This window comes from Grammomys surdaster, unplaced genomic scaffold (assembly GCF_004785775.1).
Source record: "Grammomys surdaster isolate TR1022 unplaced genomic scaffold, NIH_TR_1.0 126076, whole genome shotgun sequence".
Taxonomy (NCBI): Eukaryota; Metazoa; Chordata; class Mammalia; order Rodentia; family Muridae; genus Grammomys; species Grammomys surdaster.
In genome coordinates this window covers 46,991-65,332 of record NW_021620885.1, presented here as the reverse complement: position 1 = coordinate 65,332, position 18,342 = coordinate 46,991, and the positions used below count along the sequence as shown (strand labels likewise).

Here is an 18,342-nt window from a genome sequence, read left to right as displayed (position 1 = left end):
GTGCCACTGTCTTGGGCTTTTTTTATGGGTTTTTAGATCTTCAATCTTGGACACATTGAGTGATTTGCTGATGAACTGTCTCCCAGCCCTCAGTTTTAAACTCCAAAACCTAGCAATGGAGTATGACTACTTACAGGGCAGGGAGATCTGGAGCTACATGGTACTGTTGCTATACAAGTTTTGAATATACTTAACTGCCACAGGACTAAAAATCTAAAGTGGTTATTATTGGTAAGCTTTGGTCTGTTTAGATAGTCTTTAGGTTGTGTTTTTTTATTTTTGTACATGTATACATGTTGTGGCATGTATGTGCATGTCAGAAGACAACTTGTGGCAGTCATCTCTCTCCTCCCATGTGAAACTCAGGGTGTTCTGTAATGGAGCACCACGATAGGACTCAGGGTGTCAGGCTTGGTGGCAAGTGCCCTTGAGTTATCAGCTTGCTAGCTGTGCTTGGTGTGTTTTTCTTTTTTTTATATTTTTAAATTTTATTTGTATGAGTGATTTCCTGTATGTGTGTGTATCATGTGCATGCCTGGTGCTCACAGAGGTCAGAAGAGGGCATATGATCCTCTAGAATTAAAATTGTTTCTGGTTGTGAGCCACCATGGGATGTTGGGAATTGAACCCTAGTCCTCTGCAAGAGAAACAAATACTCTTGACCTCTGAATCACCTCTAGCCCCTGGTGTATTTTTATTTTTCCATAATTGTCTGTACTGCCCAGGCTGCCTCTTGATGCTACAGACTCACTGTTTGGTAGAGGATAAATCCTCCTGCCTCAGGTGCAGGCAGAAAGCCATGGAGGCTTTAACTAGCAGGATAGCATGTTGGTGTTGCCTCTCCAGAGCCGAAAACTGGGAAAGTCAGGACACTGTCCAGAGCTTTTGTGTAACAGCCTGCAGCCACGGACAAACTGGGTTCACCTGAAAGGGGACTACAAATAAAAAAGGGAAATGGAGAGGTGAGAGAAGCATGAAGTCAAGACAAAATTTTCTGATCAAGTTTAAAATTTTAATATTCAGCTCTTCTATTTAAAGGGAAAGCCCTACTGAACCTATTTTTGTTTCAGTTGGATATGGGTGGGAGAACCCATCCTTTGTTACTGTCGAAGATGTCTCAAGGCAAGCTCAGTGGGCAATCTATTCTTCTAAGTTCCTGTAGTAGATTGTATGTGCAGCCTAGGTGGGTAACTCCATCTAGGAACTATTATTGGTCTATTGTGATAATCAAGGTCTTTCTGGCCTGCTCAAGGCTGGGTGAAAGGCACAATTTCCCATTATTAGTTTTTTAAATATGAGCAGTGCCAACAGCTGTACAGGAGCAGAAGATTTACATGTTTTTCATCATTCTGTCTAGGGTAAAGAGTGGCTGGGAAACCATGCCTGCCTTAGGTCAGTGTCTATACTGTTCCTTATTATCCATCATGTAGAACATACATAGCATTATTGATGTACGCCTCTGTCTTAGACCTATAGGAGTTCAAGAACACTCTTAACTGTCTTTGACTACCGACCATCTTTGGCAAATTCATTCCCATACAGACTTAAGCCACATTCAGACCAAAGGACTTGTGAGCATGCACTCAATGCAATTCTTCATAGTGATGGATAACTGCTATGGTGAATAGCTGAGCTTGCTGAGAGTGATCCTGTGTGAAGGCAACCAATCTGTTTCAGATACAAAGTTCAAAGATTAAAAGCAACAGGATCATCCAAGCAATGTAGAAAATAAAGTTGTAAGGAGGAATGTTCCAGTTATCTAATCCAGCTGCTAATTAGCAGGGATCAAATACAAGGTCTGGCCACCAGGTATATAGTGGGTGGCTTTGAATATTGATAAAAAAACACTCTATAAAAAGCATGGACACTATTCACCAGGTTAAATCAGCTGGCTCATACGAATTTTGAGCCATCTTCATCATTAGAATCATAATCATTAGGCTCAGGATATGTATCCACTTGACAGACCAATCTTTCAGGTAGTCATCGGGCTCTTTTTCATTTTCTGATATAATACAGACCAAACCACTACCCTAAATTAAAACAGGGCCTGGATCATTCCATGTATTAGTTAGGGAGTCTCTCCATTTGACTCTGGCAAGTGAGCTGGAAGTGACTGGACGCCAGTGGCAATCTGCTGCAGACTGATCTTTAGTATCAGTGTGCAAAAAATTTAAAACAAATAAGTTAAAAACAAGGTGTGCTTCTGGTGACCTTGGAGGGTATAATTCCCCCCTTTAGGTTTTAAAGGCCATTTTTTTAAATTCATTGAAAAACCAGGGCAGAAGCGCCAGTAGCTGCTCCTCCTGCAGGACTTTTGGGTCTTGGTTTGAACTTAAATTTGAAAGAACACTATCGTCCCAGGCCATGAGGGGCACATCCTTTCGTCAGAGGACACTTGCTAGATTAACATTCAGAGGAAGAAGGGAGAGGCTGATTAACATTCTTCAGACCAGAGGGGAGGGAACTGACCTGCGAGTGAGGAAGGTCCAGAGCACACAGACACATTCCAGGACACTCCTTGTCATAATCTGAGTCACCTAGAGACCAGACCTGGAAAGGTCAGACTTTGTGGTTTGCCCTCATGAACTCTGTATAAGAACTGCTCCCAGCTTTTGTTCAGGGCTCTCTTGCCTGCATGCGAGAGAGTCCTAGTGCACTAGTATCATTTAACCTCATGTTATTGCAGTGAGTCCCAACTGTGTCTGTTTCTGTGAGAGTGTGTCCTCTGGTTTTGGATCTAGGAGTCCAACACTCCCACACTCAGGGAGTTATGAATATATTATTTTAAAGTTCCACAATATCTTGTCCTTGAGGATTATAAGAAATCCCAGTAATGAGTAATATTAAACTGTCAACAAAACATTTCTAATGTTTGACTGCAATAGCCAGTTCGATTATCTATAATCTGATATGGAGCACCAAGAATAGAAAAATAATGTAGGCAATAACTAACTCCATTTTTAGTTGCGCCTCCTGTTGCAACTAGAAAGTCTGAAAAAGTGACCTTTAAAATGGCCTTTAAAACCTAAAGAGGGGGAATTATACCCTCCAAGGTCACCAGAAGCACACCTTGTTTTTAACTTATTTGTTTTAAATTTTTGCACACTGATGCTAAAGACCAGTCTGCAGCAGATTGCCACTGGCATCCAGTCACTTTTTCTGGTAGCAGTTGCAACTAGAAAGCCTGAAAAGGTGTCAAGTCACATGTACATATTTTAATTTTCCAAAATAAAAAATGAGTAACATCCATTTGTCATAAATGATCAGTTATAAGTCCTCGAGGATTAACGCCATTATGAAGAAATTGAGGACACTGAGAACAAGTTTTTGCAATTTGACTTGCACACTCTCTAGAAATACCAAATTATTGTCTCACGCTATGACTATTTTGATGATGTAAAGGCCTGTAATCTGCCTGGTATTCAAATCGGCTGTGGCATTGCCCTGGGATCCAGACAATCCAGTATGAGGCCTTAAATGTCTTATAAAGTTCAGGAACAGTACACATTTCTTAAATTAAGCTGTATTTGTATAAATAACTGTAAAATTTCAGAATTAGCAGTATCTAAAAAAGGAACAATTTTAAGCAATTATAAAATATGAGCCATATACTGTATATGAGTATACAAACTGAAAGCTTGATCTTTCAGCATTTCAAACAGTAGCTACAGCATATAATTCAATTATTTGTACTGAAGCAGGAAAAACTCAAAAAAATTACATATGCTGCCTTCTCATTAGATGAACTTTCTGTAAATACAGTAAACACTTTTCTATGGGCTGCATGCGTAAATTTACAGGAAATATAAAAGCATGCATAGAGGAAAACTGTAACAACTTGTATTTTGGATAATGATTATCAAATTTGCCTAAAAAGTTTGCCATGTAATAGGCCAAATATCAATATTTTTCAATAACTGATTGAATTGCTGTTTGGAACAAGGAATGTTTCATTAAGTTCTTTCTCAAAATACTTTTGTGATTCTGACTTAAAGTTCTGTATTAACACAGCAACAACTTTAGAATTAGCATGTTAAAACTTTCTTTGGAGATGAAGAAATGTGAATCCACATTAATAGTCCCTTTTGCAAAGGACTGCTGTGAACACAGTAGCAATAATACAAACAACCAACAATTGATCATAGTCTTTATAATGCGTATGTTGATAAGTAACAGCTTACTCTACTTTCTGCAAAGCTATTCCTCATTCATCAGTTAATTGTTGAGAGGAATTTGGATTTGCATCCTCCTTGAGAATATCAAACAAAGGCATAAGTCTTCTTGTGGTAAGCTTTAGGTGAAGGTTTAGCTAATTAATATTTCCTAACTACCTTTGAAAATCATTAAACATACAGCTTTTTTTGCATGTACACCTACAAGCCAGAAAAGGGCACTATATCCCATTACAGATGGTTGTGAGCCACCATGTGGTTGCTGGGAATTGAACTCTAATATTTTCCATTGTGAGCCTAACCTTTAACAGCTGAACCATCTCTCCAGCCCCAATTATCTGTTCTTTTTTTTTTTTTTTTGATGCTTAATGCTTTTATTTATTTTATTTTTTTAAATCAAATCGTAATTTTTACTTATTCACACAGGGGTTATAAACACAAAAAGGCAGGATGTGAGGAAGGGGATGACACTGGAGTGTGGGTGTTCAGGGTGAGTACAGATATCGCTCAGAACAAGGTATTTGCTGGGCAAAGGTTCTGGGGACAGCTTGTCCTTATCTAAGTTGGTATTGTCTGCCAAGGCTACCTATTTACAAGGTCTATGATTCCTCAGGCTGGTAAATTTCCACAAAAGCTGCCTGTTTACAATAGTTTGTAGCCTTCTGTTTCAGTGTTTTTCCACAGAAATCCAAGACTTTGTGTTAGCATGCATGTGTGACAGGCCTATTGCTGATTTTAGGCCTATGTCTGATTTTAGGTCTTCAGTGTATAAGCAGTGCTTCCCCTGACATCTCTTCCCTTCTCTAAGTATAGAAGGGCTGTGGTGATTCTAATCTTGTGAAAGCAGGGATAGAAGCCTGACCTTCAGTAATTAAAGGGGACTTTGTAATGGCTCCAGTCCCCCTGTCGTTGCCCAGTGAGGCATGAGAGCCATACCCATCCTGATGTGTTTTCCCAGGAGTCAGGCTTGTCCCTCAGGGAACCCAGAGAGATATTTGTATTCCCTTGCAGTGCTTAGCCTCGCAGCCTAAGCAAGAATACTGATCACTAGTCAGAGGGAGTTCTGTGTGGCCCCTCTCTGATTGGTCTAGGGGTAAAAGTCCCCTTTTTTAGGTTGGGTGGAGATGGGTTTTGGGAACACCCTGGATGTAGCTAACTTATTATAACAATAGCTAACTTATTATAATGTACCTGAATAGGTTTTGCTACCAAATAATTTACCTGTTGTTGCACAAAGTAAGTCAGGCTATTTAAGGCCCAGGGACCAAAAGAAGTAAGCAAAAATGAACCAATTAATGGTCCCAAGATGGGAGGAAGTAGGGTTGACAGCCATGGTGAGGTTGAAAAACAATTCTTGTACCAGCTCTCATCTTTCTCTTTCTCTCTCTATCTTTTCTCAGGGCCTTCTCTGATCTTTTTCATGCTCTTTTTAACCATCCCTGTCTTGTCTATGTAAAGGCAACATTCTTCTTTAAGGGCTGTCCACACTCAAGAGCTTTATGCAGTCTTTTCTATTGTAAGAGAGTAAATCAAGTACAATAAAGTACTTTGCAATTTTTGGAGGTCTCTTCAGACAGTGAAACGAGAGATTTCTTCAGATTAGTGATGACAATCTCTAGCTGTTTGATGTCCTTGTCAATGGTCCATCGAAAGTCTGAGTAGTATAAATTGGAAGGCGAGCATCTGGATTAGAACTTCTAACAGCAGACATCACAAGTGATTCATTTTTACCTGGAAAGGAAAAAGAAGTTAATTCTCAGGGAGATTTCTTTTCCCTAGATGTCAATTGTTATTCATCTTATAGTTGGGCCTGGCTTTGTGAGGGTATCTATTTATTTCATTAATCTTTTTGTTAGCCATTAAGCTGTGGTTTCTGTGGCATCAAACAGGCATATCAATCCTTGGCCCCATAAAAGAACTGGGTCCAGGCCATTCCATTTAAGGGTAAGAGGGTCTTTCCACATACCTGTGGCATAGTTTTTATTGGTCTCAGTGATGCCAGAGGCAGTCAGCAGCAGATTTTCCAGGAGCTTTCAGTTTTAGAGAGTAAAAAGTGAACAAGGCATGATGGAAAGTATTTCAGGAGACTCCTTCTTGGGGGGGGGGTACCATTCCTCCTCTTTTGTTTTTAAAGCAAATTTTTCAGAGTTCTTGTAAAACCAGGGCAGAAGCTCCAACAGCTGCTCCTTCCACACTCAGAGAGTCATGAAGACACTATTTAAAGAAATATAAATCTATATTAATAATCTCTTTTATCAGAGGACTGTTAGAGAACAGCCAACAACTAATCAGACTACATAATATATCGATTAATAATAGCTTCTTCTACTTTTGTAAAGTTACTCCTCTTTTGTCAATTAATTGTTGAGGAAAATTAGGATTTACATCTCTCTTGAGAATATTAAACAGATGTAAATTCTTTTGTGGAGAGCTTAAAATATGTAAAGATGCTTAGCCAAGTAGCATCTCCTAGAAACTTTTGAAAATAATTTGAAATAAGCAAGCTATCTTTTTTTGTTTGCTTGTTTGTTTTGTTTTTGTTTGTTTTTTGCCATACCCATTATCTGAGATACTGCCCAGGTTAGAGCTCCTGGGAGGCCCATTTCCTCTAAGTTTTGCGAGGTTGGGTACAGAGCCGCTGCTTGGGATCTGCTCTGTGTTCAGGCCCAGACCGGAAGTCCCAACTGTCCATTCCTTTTTTTTTTAATGGTATACCAATTTTTATTTCCTTTTAAATTAGAGAAGAGTGAATTCCCCATGCTCTTCCAGCAGTGGGCTCACTCGGTTGGCTTTCTCTCGGCCTCAGTGCTGTGGATAGACGTTAACTGGTCTGAAACATAAGCTCTCCGCCAATAAAAGGAAGGTGTTGAAATTTTTTTAATACTCAAATGCAACATAAGGAAATGCTGCTGTCTATTGCCTGGAAGCCACCTTTTATTATTAAGGCTATAGTGTGTATTTTGCCTTATTTGGGGCTTCTGGAAGCAAATGAGAAACCACGAAATGTTTTTATTGAGCAAAGACACTGTTCGGATTCTATCAGCCAACAGGAAAGTTGCAAGCAACTCAAAATCACTTAACAATGCTATTTAGCTACAGCATTGCCACAAAAGCACACTTATGTAACAGATGTCTGCTTGATTCTTTAATTAGCAGCGCTCACACAAACACAAGTGAATCATCCCCCGTGCTCAAGCCTACAGAAGTAAGAGGTTTCATCAACAGAAGTGAAAAGTTGCACTTTGGAAGATACCACATAGAAAGAACCTGAACCTGGTCCCTCCAGCTAAGTTGAGCTTAAATAAGAAACCTGCAGTAGCAGCCCTTCGGACTGCAGACAGTCGGGGACAGATGGTTCCAAAAAGGCCTGACAGGGCCAGCAGGACTCCTTCCTCAGAGAGGCAGGTCCTGGGCCCTCAAGAGGAAGCATTGTTTGTTCTCTTCACATCACGGTGTCTTCAGAGTTGGAAGAAGAGTGCGAGGCTGTGCTGAGAGTTCATTCTTTTATCAGGTAGGAGCCATGCTCTGCTCACATCTCTCCATTTTCATCAGGCCCAGCCACCAGGGGGTCGGCCATGGAAGAAACGATGAGAATTTTCTTAGCTTGGAAGTAGCTGTAGGCCATCTTTCCACAGATCAACAGAATGACATGCTCCCTGCTGCTTCTGATTCTCTCCACCACTCTGTTGTAGGGTTCATCTTGCACATTCTCCCCATCCACTTCAATGATAACGTCCTCATTCTCCAGCCCAGCCTTGTCAGCCGGGCCACTCTGCTGAACCTCTTTGACAAAGGAGCCTGGCTGACCCATAATGGCATTCAGGTGAAAGCCGTAGCTATCCTCGTCTTTAATCAACTTGCAGAGTTTGGGTTTGTGATCACCCACATCTGCATCCACTGTTGTATCTGAGCCTGTGGCCTCCAGAGGAGCAGGGATGGGAGCGGAGGCTTCCTTGACCGAACCATTAAGCAGTTCTTGACTTTGGAGTAAAGAAGAGGAGAGAAATGAGCCAGGCTATAGATGCTGTTTGCCTCTTTGTCCAGCACCAATAAAGTAGTCTGGTCTCCGCTTTTTCTAATCATTTCCACCACACTGTCATGATCAAGAGCTTCCACGGACTTGCCATTGACAGCAACTACCAAGTCATTGTTCTTCAAGCCAGCTACCTCTGCTGGGCTTCCAGGTTCTATGTCCTTGATGATTTGACCTTTCTGTTAAGGGCCCGCCCTCAGATAGAAGCCATAGCCATTGCTGCCCTTCTTGATCACCACCACCTGGGGCTGGTGGGGCAGCAGTTTCAAACTGTCTGTCTCCCTCTTGAATTGTGTCTTCTGTTCACTACGGCGCCTTGCTGTTTCTTTGTCCACAAGGAGGAACATGATACGACTTCCTGACTTTGTCACCTTTTCTACCACTTCCTCATGGCTGGTGTTCTCGACATTTTCTCCATTCATTTCAATCAAATGATCGTCAGGCAGGACACCAGCTTTCATGGCCACACCCTGAGGTATTATATCAGTCAAGTACACACCCTTTTTACCTTGGATAGTTTTCAGAGAGAAGCCAAAAGTGTTGACCTCCTTCACCAGGTAGCAGAGCCGTGGCTGGGCACACGTCCCTACCACTCCATTCATCCCAGGGCCTGGTTTTTTATCATTCAGAGCCGGCTCCCTCTGGCTTTGATCCAATTCTTTCAAGTCCACCTGATTTTTCACAGCCTTCTCATAGGAGTCTCCATCCAGAACCAGCAGAGTCACTGAATTCCCACTCTTTCTGACCAGCTCCACCATCTGTGCATGCTCTTCCTTGTCAACAAAGATGTCATTGATCCTGAGCACTCTGTCACCATCCAGGAGCCCTGCCTTCTGTGCTCGGCTCCCCTCCTCAATCACCCAGACCAGGTGACCATCAGTGTCCTTCTCAATGTGGAGGAAGAAGCCATAGTTCTGCCCCTCTTGTTTGGATAATTTACACTCTCTGGGGTTGAAGGTGGAGGCCATTTCTCCACTGTCCTGGGAGCTCTCCCTCACCCGCTCACGCAGGGGCTTCCTCACTTCTTTCCACTCCTGATGGCTGCTTCTGTTCTCTAACTACTGATATCTGTCTTCCTCTTCATACACTGTCTCTCAAGAAGGCAGCTGGGCAGTAGATGTTCCCTGTGGCCCCCCAACTATCCATTCTTATTGGAATTTTTGTACAATCTGCTTCGGATATAACTGAGGTTCCACATATTGAAAAGATATTGCCTTTGACTCTTTTCTGGAGCAAGAAGAACTCCCCAAAGATTTAAATCTTGTTGTATGAGAGCAAAGGCTTGCAGAAAAACTCATTCAGAGAGATCAGCTAATAAAATGTCATACACTGAATAATATACATTGAAAGATTCAAACTCTTAACTTCTTGTATTAAAGCAGCAAGAAATTCTTTATATACTGTAAGGCTATTAGTCATTCCTTGAGGACTTTTTTTTTCCTTCTTTTTTTTTCCTTCTTTTTTTTTCCGACTTTTTTTTAAATTTTTTTATTGGATGTTTTATCTACATTTCATATGATGTCCCCTTACCCCAACCCCCACCCACCCAGGAACCCCCTATCCCCTCACCCCTCCACCTTCTTCTCTGTGGATGTAACCTCTATCTACCCCCCCACAACTCCCACCTCCCCACTCTCAAAATTCCCGCCCCCTGGGGTGTCCAGCCTTCATGAGGTCAAGGTTCTCTTCTTCTACCTATGCCCAGCAGGCCCTCCACTCATACTTATTCAGCTGAAGCCCTGGATCCCTCCCTAAGTGCTCCCAGGCTGGTGGTTTAGACCCTGGGAGCTGTGATTGGTTGGAATTGTTGCTTTCATGATGGTGCCGCAAATCCTTTCAGCTCCTTCAGTCTTCACTCTAACTCCTCCATTGAGAACCCGACTATTAGTTCAATGGCTAGTTGTGAGCATCTGCCTCTGAATATGTCAGACTCTTGAAGATCTCTGAGGAGACATCCATGTCAGGCTCTTATCAGCATGCACTTCTTGACTTCCACATCAGCATCTACCTTTGGTGACTGCACATGGGGTGGATACTCAGGTGGAATGGTCTTCAGATGGCCCCTCCTTCAGTTTCTGTCCCTCACTTTGTCTCCATATTTGCTCCCTTGAGTATTTTGTTGTTCCTTCTAAGAAGGAACGAATCACCCCCACTTTGTCTTCCTTCTTTATGATCTTCATGTGGCCTGTGAGTTGCTTCTTGGGCATTTCAAGGTTCTGGGCTAATATCCAATAATCAGTGAGTGAATACCATGTGTGTTCTTTTGTGATTGGCTTACCTCACTCAGGATGATAACTTCTAGTTCCATCCATTTACATAGGAAACACTTGAATTCATTGTTTTTAATAGCTGAGTAGTACTCCATTGTGTGAATATACCACATTTTTTTAATCCATTCCTCAGGTGAAGGACATCTGGGTTCTTTCCAGCTCCTGGCTATTGTAAATAAGGCTGCTATGAAAATAGTTGAGCATATGTCCTTGTTATATGTTTGAGCATCTTCTGGGTATATGCCTAGGAGTGGTATAGCTGGATCCTCAGGTAATGCTATGTCCAATTTTCTGAGGAACTGCCAGACTGACTTCCAAAGTGGCTGCACCATCTTGCAGTCCCACCAACAGTGGAGGAGTGTTCCTCTTTCTCCACACCCTCGCCAGCATCTACTATCACCTGAGTTTTTAATCTTAGCCATTCTGACTGGTGTGAGATGGAATCTCAGGGTTGTTTTGATTTGCATTTCCCTGACAACAAAGGATACTGAACATTTCTTTAGGTGCTTCTCGGCTATTCACGTTTCTTCCATTGAAAATTCTTTGTTAAGTTCTATACTCCATTTTTTAATAGGGTAATTTGGTTGTCTGGAGTCTAATTTCTTGAGTTCTTTGTATATATTGGATATTAGCCCTCTATCAGATGAAGGATTGGTAAAGATCTTTTCCCAATTTGTTGGTTGTCGTTTTGTCCTATTGACAGTGTCCTTTGCCTTATAGAAACTTTGCAATTTTATGAAGTCCTATTTCTCAATTCTTGATCTTAGAGGATATGCCATTGGTGTTCTGTTCAGGAACTTTTCCCCTGTGCCCAAGTATTCGAGGCTCTTCCCCACCTTCTCTTCTATTAGTTTCAGTGTATCTGGTTTTATGTGGAGGTCCTTTAGCCACTTAGACTTGAGCTTTGTACAAGGGGATAAGAATGGATCAATTTTCATTCTTCTACATGTTGTCCTCCAGTTGAACCAGCACCATTTGTTGAAAATGCTGTCCTTTTCTCACTGGACAGTTTTAGCTCCTTTGTCAAAGATCAAGTGACCATAGGAGTGTGGGTTCATTTCTGGGTCTTCAATTCTATTCCATTGATCTTCCTGCCTGTCTCTGTACCAATACCATGTAGTTTTTACCACTATTGCTATGTAGTACAGCTTGAGGTCAGGGATGGTGATTCCTCCAGAAGTTCTTTTATTGTTGAGAATAGTTTTCGCTATCCTGGGTTTTTTGTTATTCCATATGAATTTGAGAATTTCCTTTTCTAACTCTGAGAAGAATTGAGTTGGGGTTTTAATGGGAATTGCACTGAATCTGTAGATTGCTTCTGGCAAGATGGCCATTTTTATTATATTAATCCTGCCAATCCATGAGCATGGGATATCTTTCCATCTTCTGAGATCTTCTTCGATTTCTTTCTTCAGAGACTTGAAGTTCTTGTTATACAGGTCTTTCACTTGCTTGGTTAGATTCACACCAAGGTATTTTATATTATTTGCAACTATTGTGAAGGGTGTCATTTCCCTAATTTCATTTTCAGTCTGTTTATCTTTCATGTAGAGGAAGGCTACTGATTTGTTTGAGTTGATTTTATAACCAGCCACTTTGCTGAAGTTGTTTATCAGGTTTAGGAGTTCTCTGGTGGAAGTTTGGGGGTCACTTAAGTATACTATCATATCATCTGCAAATAACGATATTTTGACTTATTCCTTTCCTATTTGTATCCCTTTGACTTCTTTTTGTTGTCTAATTGCTCTGGCTAGGACTTCCTATATTGAATAGGTAGGGGGAGAGTGGGCAGCCTTGTCTAGTCCCTGATCTTAGTGGGATTGCTTCAAGTTTCTCTCCATTTAGCTTGATGTTGGCTACTGGTTTGCTGTAAATTGCTTTTACTATGTTTAGGTAGGGGCCTTGAATTCCTGATCTTTCCAAGACTTTTATCATGAAGGGATGTTGAATTTTGTCAAATGCTTTCTCAGCATCTAGTGAGATGATCATGTGTTTTTTTTCTTTGAGTTTGTTTATATAGTGGATTACATTGATGGATTTCCGAATATTGAACCATCCCTGCATTCCTGGGATAAAATCTACTTGATCATGATGGATGATTGTTTTGATGTGGTCTTGGATTCGGTTTGCTAGAATTTTATTGAGTATTTTTGCATCGATGTTCATAAGGGAGATTGCTCTGAAGTTCTTTTTATTTGTTGGGTCCTTGTGAGGTTTGGGTATGAGTGTAATTGTAGCTTCATAGAATGAATTGGGTAATGTTCCTTCTGTTTCTATTTTGTGGAATAGTTTGAAGAGAATTGGTATTCGGTCTTCCTTGAAGGTCTGATAGAATTCAGCACTAAAACCATCTGGTCCTGGGCTTTTTTTAGTGGGGAGAATTTTAATGATGGTTGCTATTTCTTGAGGGATTATGGGAGTATTTAGATGGTTTATCGGCTCCTGGTTTAACTTTGGTACCTGGTATCTGTCTAGGAAGTTGTCCATTTCATCCAGGTTTTCCAGTTTTGTTGAGTATAGGCCTTTGTAGTAGGATCTGATGATTTTTTGAATTTCTTCAGTTTCTGTTGTTATGTCTCCCTTTTCAGTTCTGATTTTATTAATTTGGATACTGTCTCTGTGCCCTCTGGTTAATCTGGCTAAGGGTTTATCTATCTTGTTGATTTTCTCAAAGAACCAACTCCTGGTTTTATTGATATTTTGTATTGTTCTTTCTGTTTCTATTTGGTTGATTTCAGCCCTGAGTTTGATTATTTCCTGCCTTCTACTCCTCCTGGGTGTATTTGCTTCTTTTTGTTCTAGAGCTTTTAGTTGTGCAGTCAAGTTGTTAGTGTGTGCTCTTTCCAGTTTCTTTCTGTAGGCACTTAAAGCTATGAGTTTTCCTCTTAGCACTGCCTTCTTGGAGTCCCACAAGTTTTGGTATGATGTGTCCTCATTTTCATTGAATTCTAAAAAGTCTTCAATTTCTTTCTTTATTTCTTCCTTGACCAAGTCATCATTGAGTAGAGAGTTGTTCAGTTTCCATGTGCACGTGGGTTTTCCATTGGTTTTCTCATTATTAAAGACCAGTCTTAGTCCATGGTGATCTGATAAGATGCAAGGGATTATTTCAATCTTTTTGTATCTGTAGAGGCCTGTTTTGTGACCAATTATATGGTCTATTTTGGAGAAGGTACCATGAGTTGCTGAGAAAAAGGTATATTCTTTTGTTTTAGGATGAAATGTTCTATAGATATCTGTTAAGTCCATTTGGTTCATAACTTCTGTTAATGTCAAAGTGTCTTGGTTTAGTTTCTGTTTCCATGATCTGTCCATTGCTGAGAGTGGGGTGTTGAAATCCCCCACTATTATTGTGTGAGGTGTAATGTGTGTTTTGAGCTTTAGTAAAGTTTCTTTTATGTATGTAGGTGCCCTTGCATTTGGAGCATAGATGTTCAGAATTGAGAGTTCACCTTGGTAGATTTTTCCTTTGATGAGTATCTTTTTTGATTACTTTTGGATGAAAGTCGATTTTTTTTTATATATTAGAATGGCTACTCCAGCTTGTTTCTTGGGACCATTGGCTTGGAAAATTGTTTTCCATCCTTTTATTCTGAGGTAGTGTTTGTCTTTGTCACTGAGGTATGTTTCCTGTATGCAGCAAAATTCTGGGTCTTGTTTGTGTATCCAGGCTGATAGTCTGCGTCTTTTTATTGGGGAATTGAGACCATTGATGTTAAGAGATATTAAGGAAAAATGATTGTGGCTTCCTGTTATTTTTGTTATTAGAGGTAGAATTGTGTTTGTATAGTTATCTTCTTTTGGGGTTGTTGGAAGATTACTTCCTTGCTTTTTCTAGGTTGTAGTTTCCTTCCTTGTGTTGGAGTTTTCCATCAATTATCCTTTGAAGTGCTGGGTTTGTGAGAAGATACTGTGCAAATTTGGTTTTGTCATGGAATATCTTGGTTTCACCATCTATAGTGATTGAGAGTTTTGCTGGGTATAGTAATCGGGACTGGCAATTGTGTTCTCTTAGGGTCTGTATGATGTCAGTTCAGGCTTTTACAGTCTCTGGTGAGAAGTCTGGTGTAATTCTTGTAGGTCTGCCTTTGTATGTTACTTGACCTTTTTCCCTTACTGCTTTTAGTATTTTTTCTTTTTTTGTGCATCTGATGTTTTGATTATTATGTGACGGGAGGTATTTCTTTTCTGGTCTAGTCTATTTGGTGTTCTGTAGGCTTCTTGTATGTTTATGGGCATCTTGTTCTTTAGGTTAGGGAAGTTTTCCTCAATAATTTTGTTGAAGATAATTACTGGCCCTTTAAATTGGGAATCTTCATTCTCATCTATACCTATTATCCTTAGGTTTGGTCTTCTCATTGTGTCCTGGATTTCCTGGATGTTTTGAGTTAGGAGTTTTTTGCATTTTGCATTTTCTTTGACAACTGTGTCAATATTTTCCACCGTATCTTCTGCATTTGAGATTCTCTCTTCTATCTCTTGTATTCGGTTGGTGATGTTTGCATCTATGACTCCTGATCTCTTTCTTAGGTTTTCTATATCCATGGTTGTCTCTCTTTGTGCTTTCTTTATTGTTTCTATTTCCAGTTTCAGATCCTGAATGTTTTTGTTTAATTCCTTCTTTGTGTTTTCTTGCATTTCTTTAAGGGATTTCTGTGATTCCTCTTTAAGGGCTTCTACCTGTTTACTTGTACTCTCATGTATTTCTTTAAGGGAGTTACTTAATTCCTTCTTATAATCCTCTATCATCATCATGAGAAGTGATTTTAATTCTGAATCCTGCTTTTCAGGTGTGATGGGGTGTCCAGGGCTTGCTATGGTGGGAGAATTGGGTACTGAAGATGCCAAGAAACTTTAGTTTCTGTTGCTTATGTTCTTGGGCTTGCCTTTCACCATCTGGTTAACTCTAGTGTTACCTGCCCTCACTGTGTAAGACTGGAGTCTGTATTTCCAGTTATCTTGCTTGTTGCAGAGCTCTTCAGAGTCGAGTTATCTCTGTGGTCTTATGCTCCTAATCTCCTGGGTGGAAGAACTCCTGGGACTCAGGCCACCTCTTGGATCTGGAAATCCTTCTGCTCTGAGTGCAGTGGCTCCTCGGCTGCTCTGAGTGCAGTGGCTCATTGGCTGCTCTGAGTGCAGTGGCTCCTCAGCTGCTCTGAGTGCAGTGGCTCCTCGATGACTCAGGATTCAGTATCTCCACAGGACAGGAGCAGACTGTTTCTGCCCCAGCCCATAGAACCAGGAAGGGGTGGAAGAGAAGTGGAATTCCGGAGGGGCGGGGTTTGGGTAGCTGCTGTGGCCTGAATGTCCCTGGCTCCCAGATGTATCTCTGGAGCTTAGGGAGTGAGATGGAGTTCTTACCAGCTGCTCTGAGTGCAGTGGCTCCTCTAGGATGACTCAGGATTCAGTATCTCCACAGGACAGGAGCAGACCGACTCTGTGTCTGCCCCAGCCCAAAGGACCAGGCAGGGGCAGAAGGGAAGTGGAATTCTGGAGGGGCGGGGTTTGGGTAGCTGCTGTGGCCTGAATGGCCCTGGCTCCCAGATGTATCTCTGGGGCTTAGGGAGTGAGATGGAGTTCTTACCAGCTGCTCTGAGTGCAGTGGCTCCTCTAGGATGACTCAGGATTCAGTATCTCCACAGGACAGGAGCAGACCAACTCTGTGTCTGCCCCAGCCCAAAGGACCAGGTAGGGGTGGAAGGGGAGGCAAAACTTTCTAATGATATTGCTTCATGGACTCTCAAAAATTACAAGCAAATTCACTGAATGCAAACCTCCTACCTTCACCAGGATGTAAAGGAAAGGCGTAAAAACAATTTTCTAAACCTATAATGATTCTGTATGCATTTACTGGAATGGCAGCTGGAGTAGGCTAGTCAAGCTGTAATGTCCCACAAGTTTTATAAATCTTAAGTTTGAACTTTGTTTTGTACTAATTGAATAACCAATCCCTGTAGCTGAATGAGAGTATCAGACAAAGTCCAAGTTGAAGGCCAATCTTGCCCTCTCTTACCCTTTGAGCAATTCTTTTGTTAGCAGGCAGAGCTATAATTCTCTGGAGGGAAGCAGACATAATTTTAATTTCTCCATCATAATCATTATCTCTAACTCCTTGCCCATAAGCTGTCTGTTGTGAATGTCTGAGTCTTAGGCTGCCCCCCGCCCCCAGGAACAAGCAAGGCAATAAACAAATTCTGAAAAACACCTTTTTAGGGGCTGGTCAGGATAACCATAACAAAAGGAATGCCACACAAGCTTCTGCTGAGCCAACTCTGCATTGTCTTAACTCAAATGTAAATGTTCTTAATCTGGGCCTATTTCCTGAGGCCTGGCTCAAAGATTATCCTTCCTGAAGGCCTGTACTGTGCCAAAGCTGTTTTAAACACTTTTATTCAACTCTACCTGCTCTATGCATTTCCTTATAAACATGGGTGAGTCAAGACATCCTAAGCTCACAATTGAACTGCCAACTGCAGCCAATGGGATACTGGCAGTTTAACTGTATTTTAAAGTTTCTTTTGCAATATGAGAGTATAACCATAATTTTAGGAAACAAAACCAATTTTTAACAATGTAAATGACCCATTTTCTCTAACATCAACACCAAGTGCTTTACTTTCATGTTACAAAGTTTGGCTACCAATTCTTATATATGACTGCATGATAGTGGAGCTTTAAATATGTCATTAAAGAGAAAGTGTTTTAAATCCTATCTTTATACATCTGGTTTGTTAATGACTCCAATCATGAGTTACCAGTTAAGCCAACTTCTGTTACCAAAGTTGCAAATTTTTAATCACACCCAATAACTTATAGACTGATAATCTATACAGAACATATACAGATATGCAGAACGTATTTATACTTTTAAAACCAGTCAGAATCAAAAATGAAGTAGATGCACATCTTATATATTTAGACTAAACACTATTTTCTTGCTTTTTCTATCTGTAATTTCAAGAGAAAAGTACCTTGTCACTTGTTGAACCCAATAAACACAGTCACAGAAATATTTCTAGGAAAATCAACTATCAGCTTCCTTATCATAGAAGCCAAAAAGCTGCTGATCCCTTTTTAGAGCAGCTTATTCAGACAATCAACTCCTGGAAAGGCTTCTCCAGCTCAGCTTGACTCCTAACTACAGGTATAGGGTAACTTATCCAACCCCTTGGGAACTCACACTCCATCCCCAACTTAGCATCATCCCAACAATCTGCAAGAAGATGAGGGAAAAGTTCAGCAGGGCTTCCTTCACATGGACTTTGCCTCAGACTGCCAGAATGACAGGCTTTTCCTCCATCTCCCAGTCTTCAGAACCACTTTTTTAGTGCCATGCCAGGCTCTTGACTTCCTACCAACACATCCTGTATAATCATCATGTGTTACCTTATTGTGGGAGGGGTGATAGTCAGCCAGGGCTACACAGTGAGACTCTACCTCAAGAAACAAAAGCAAAGGAGGGAAAAAGAAAAACAGTTGTCCTCTGACCACACCTCCATGCAAATGTGGATTTTTCTCTCTCCCTTTCTCCCTTTCTCACTCTCTCCCCTCCCTCCTCAAATTTAAGAAGTAATTTAAAAAAGGAAGTGACCCCCTCTCTTAGGCAGACAGTCTTAGGGAAAATAGGACCATGTGGCCAGGGGGAGCAAGGGTAAAAAATGGTGAGTTCACACAGAGCTCAGAATGTGATCATGTGCACAGTCTCCTTACAGAGTGCAAATAGATTGAAACTTCTGATGGTGTCTGTTGCATCATCATAAGTATTGATGATGACTGTCTGAGGGTGGGAAGAGATCAAGATGGAATGGATATGAGGTATATAGCTCAATTTGTTGAATGCTTGCCTAACTGGACAATTTGTCAG

At 40.9% G+C, this 18,342-nt stretch overlaps 1 pseudogene; it reads right to left on the bottom strand.

Annotated features, from left to right (window-relative positions):
• Positions 1-7,617: 7,617 nt before the first annotated feature.
• LOC114611066 lies at positions 7,618-9,176 on the bottom strand (annotated as a pseudogene).
• Positions 9,177-18,342: the final 9,166 nt, after the last annotated feature.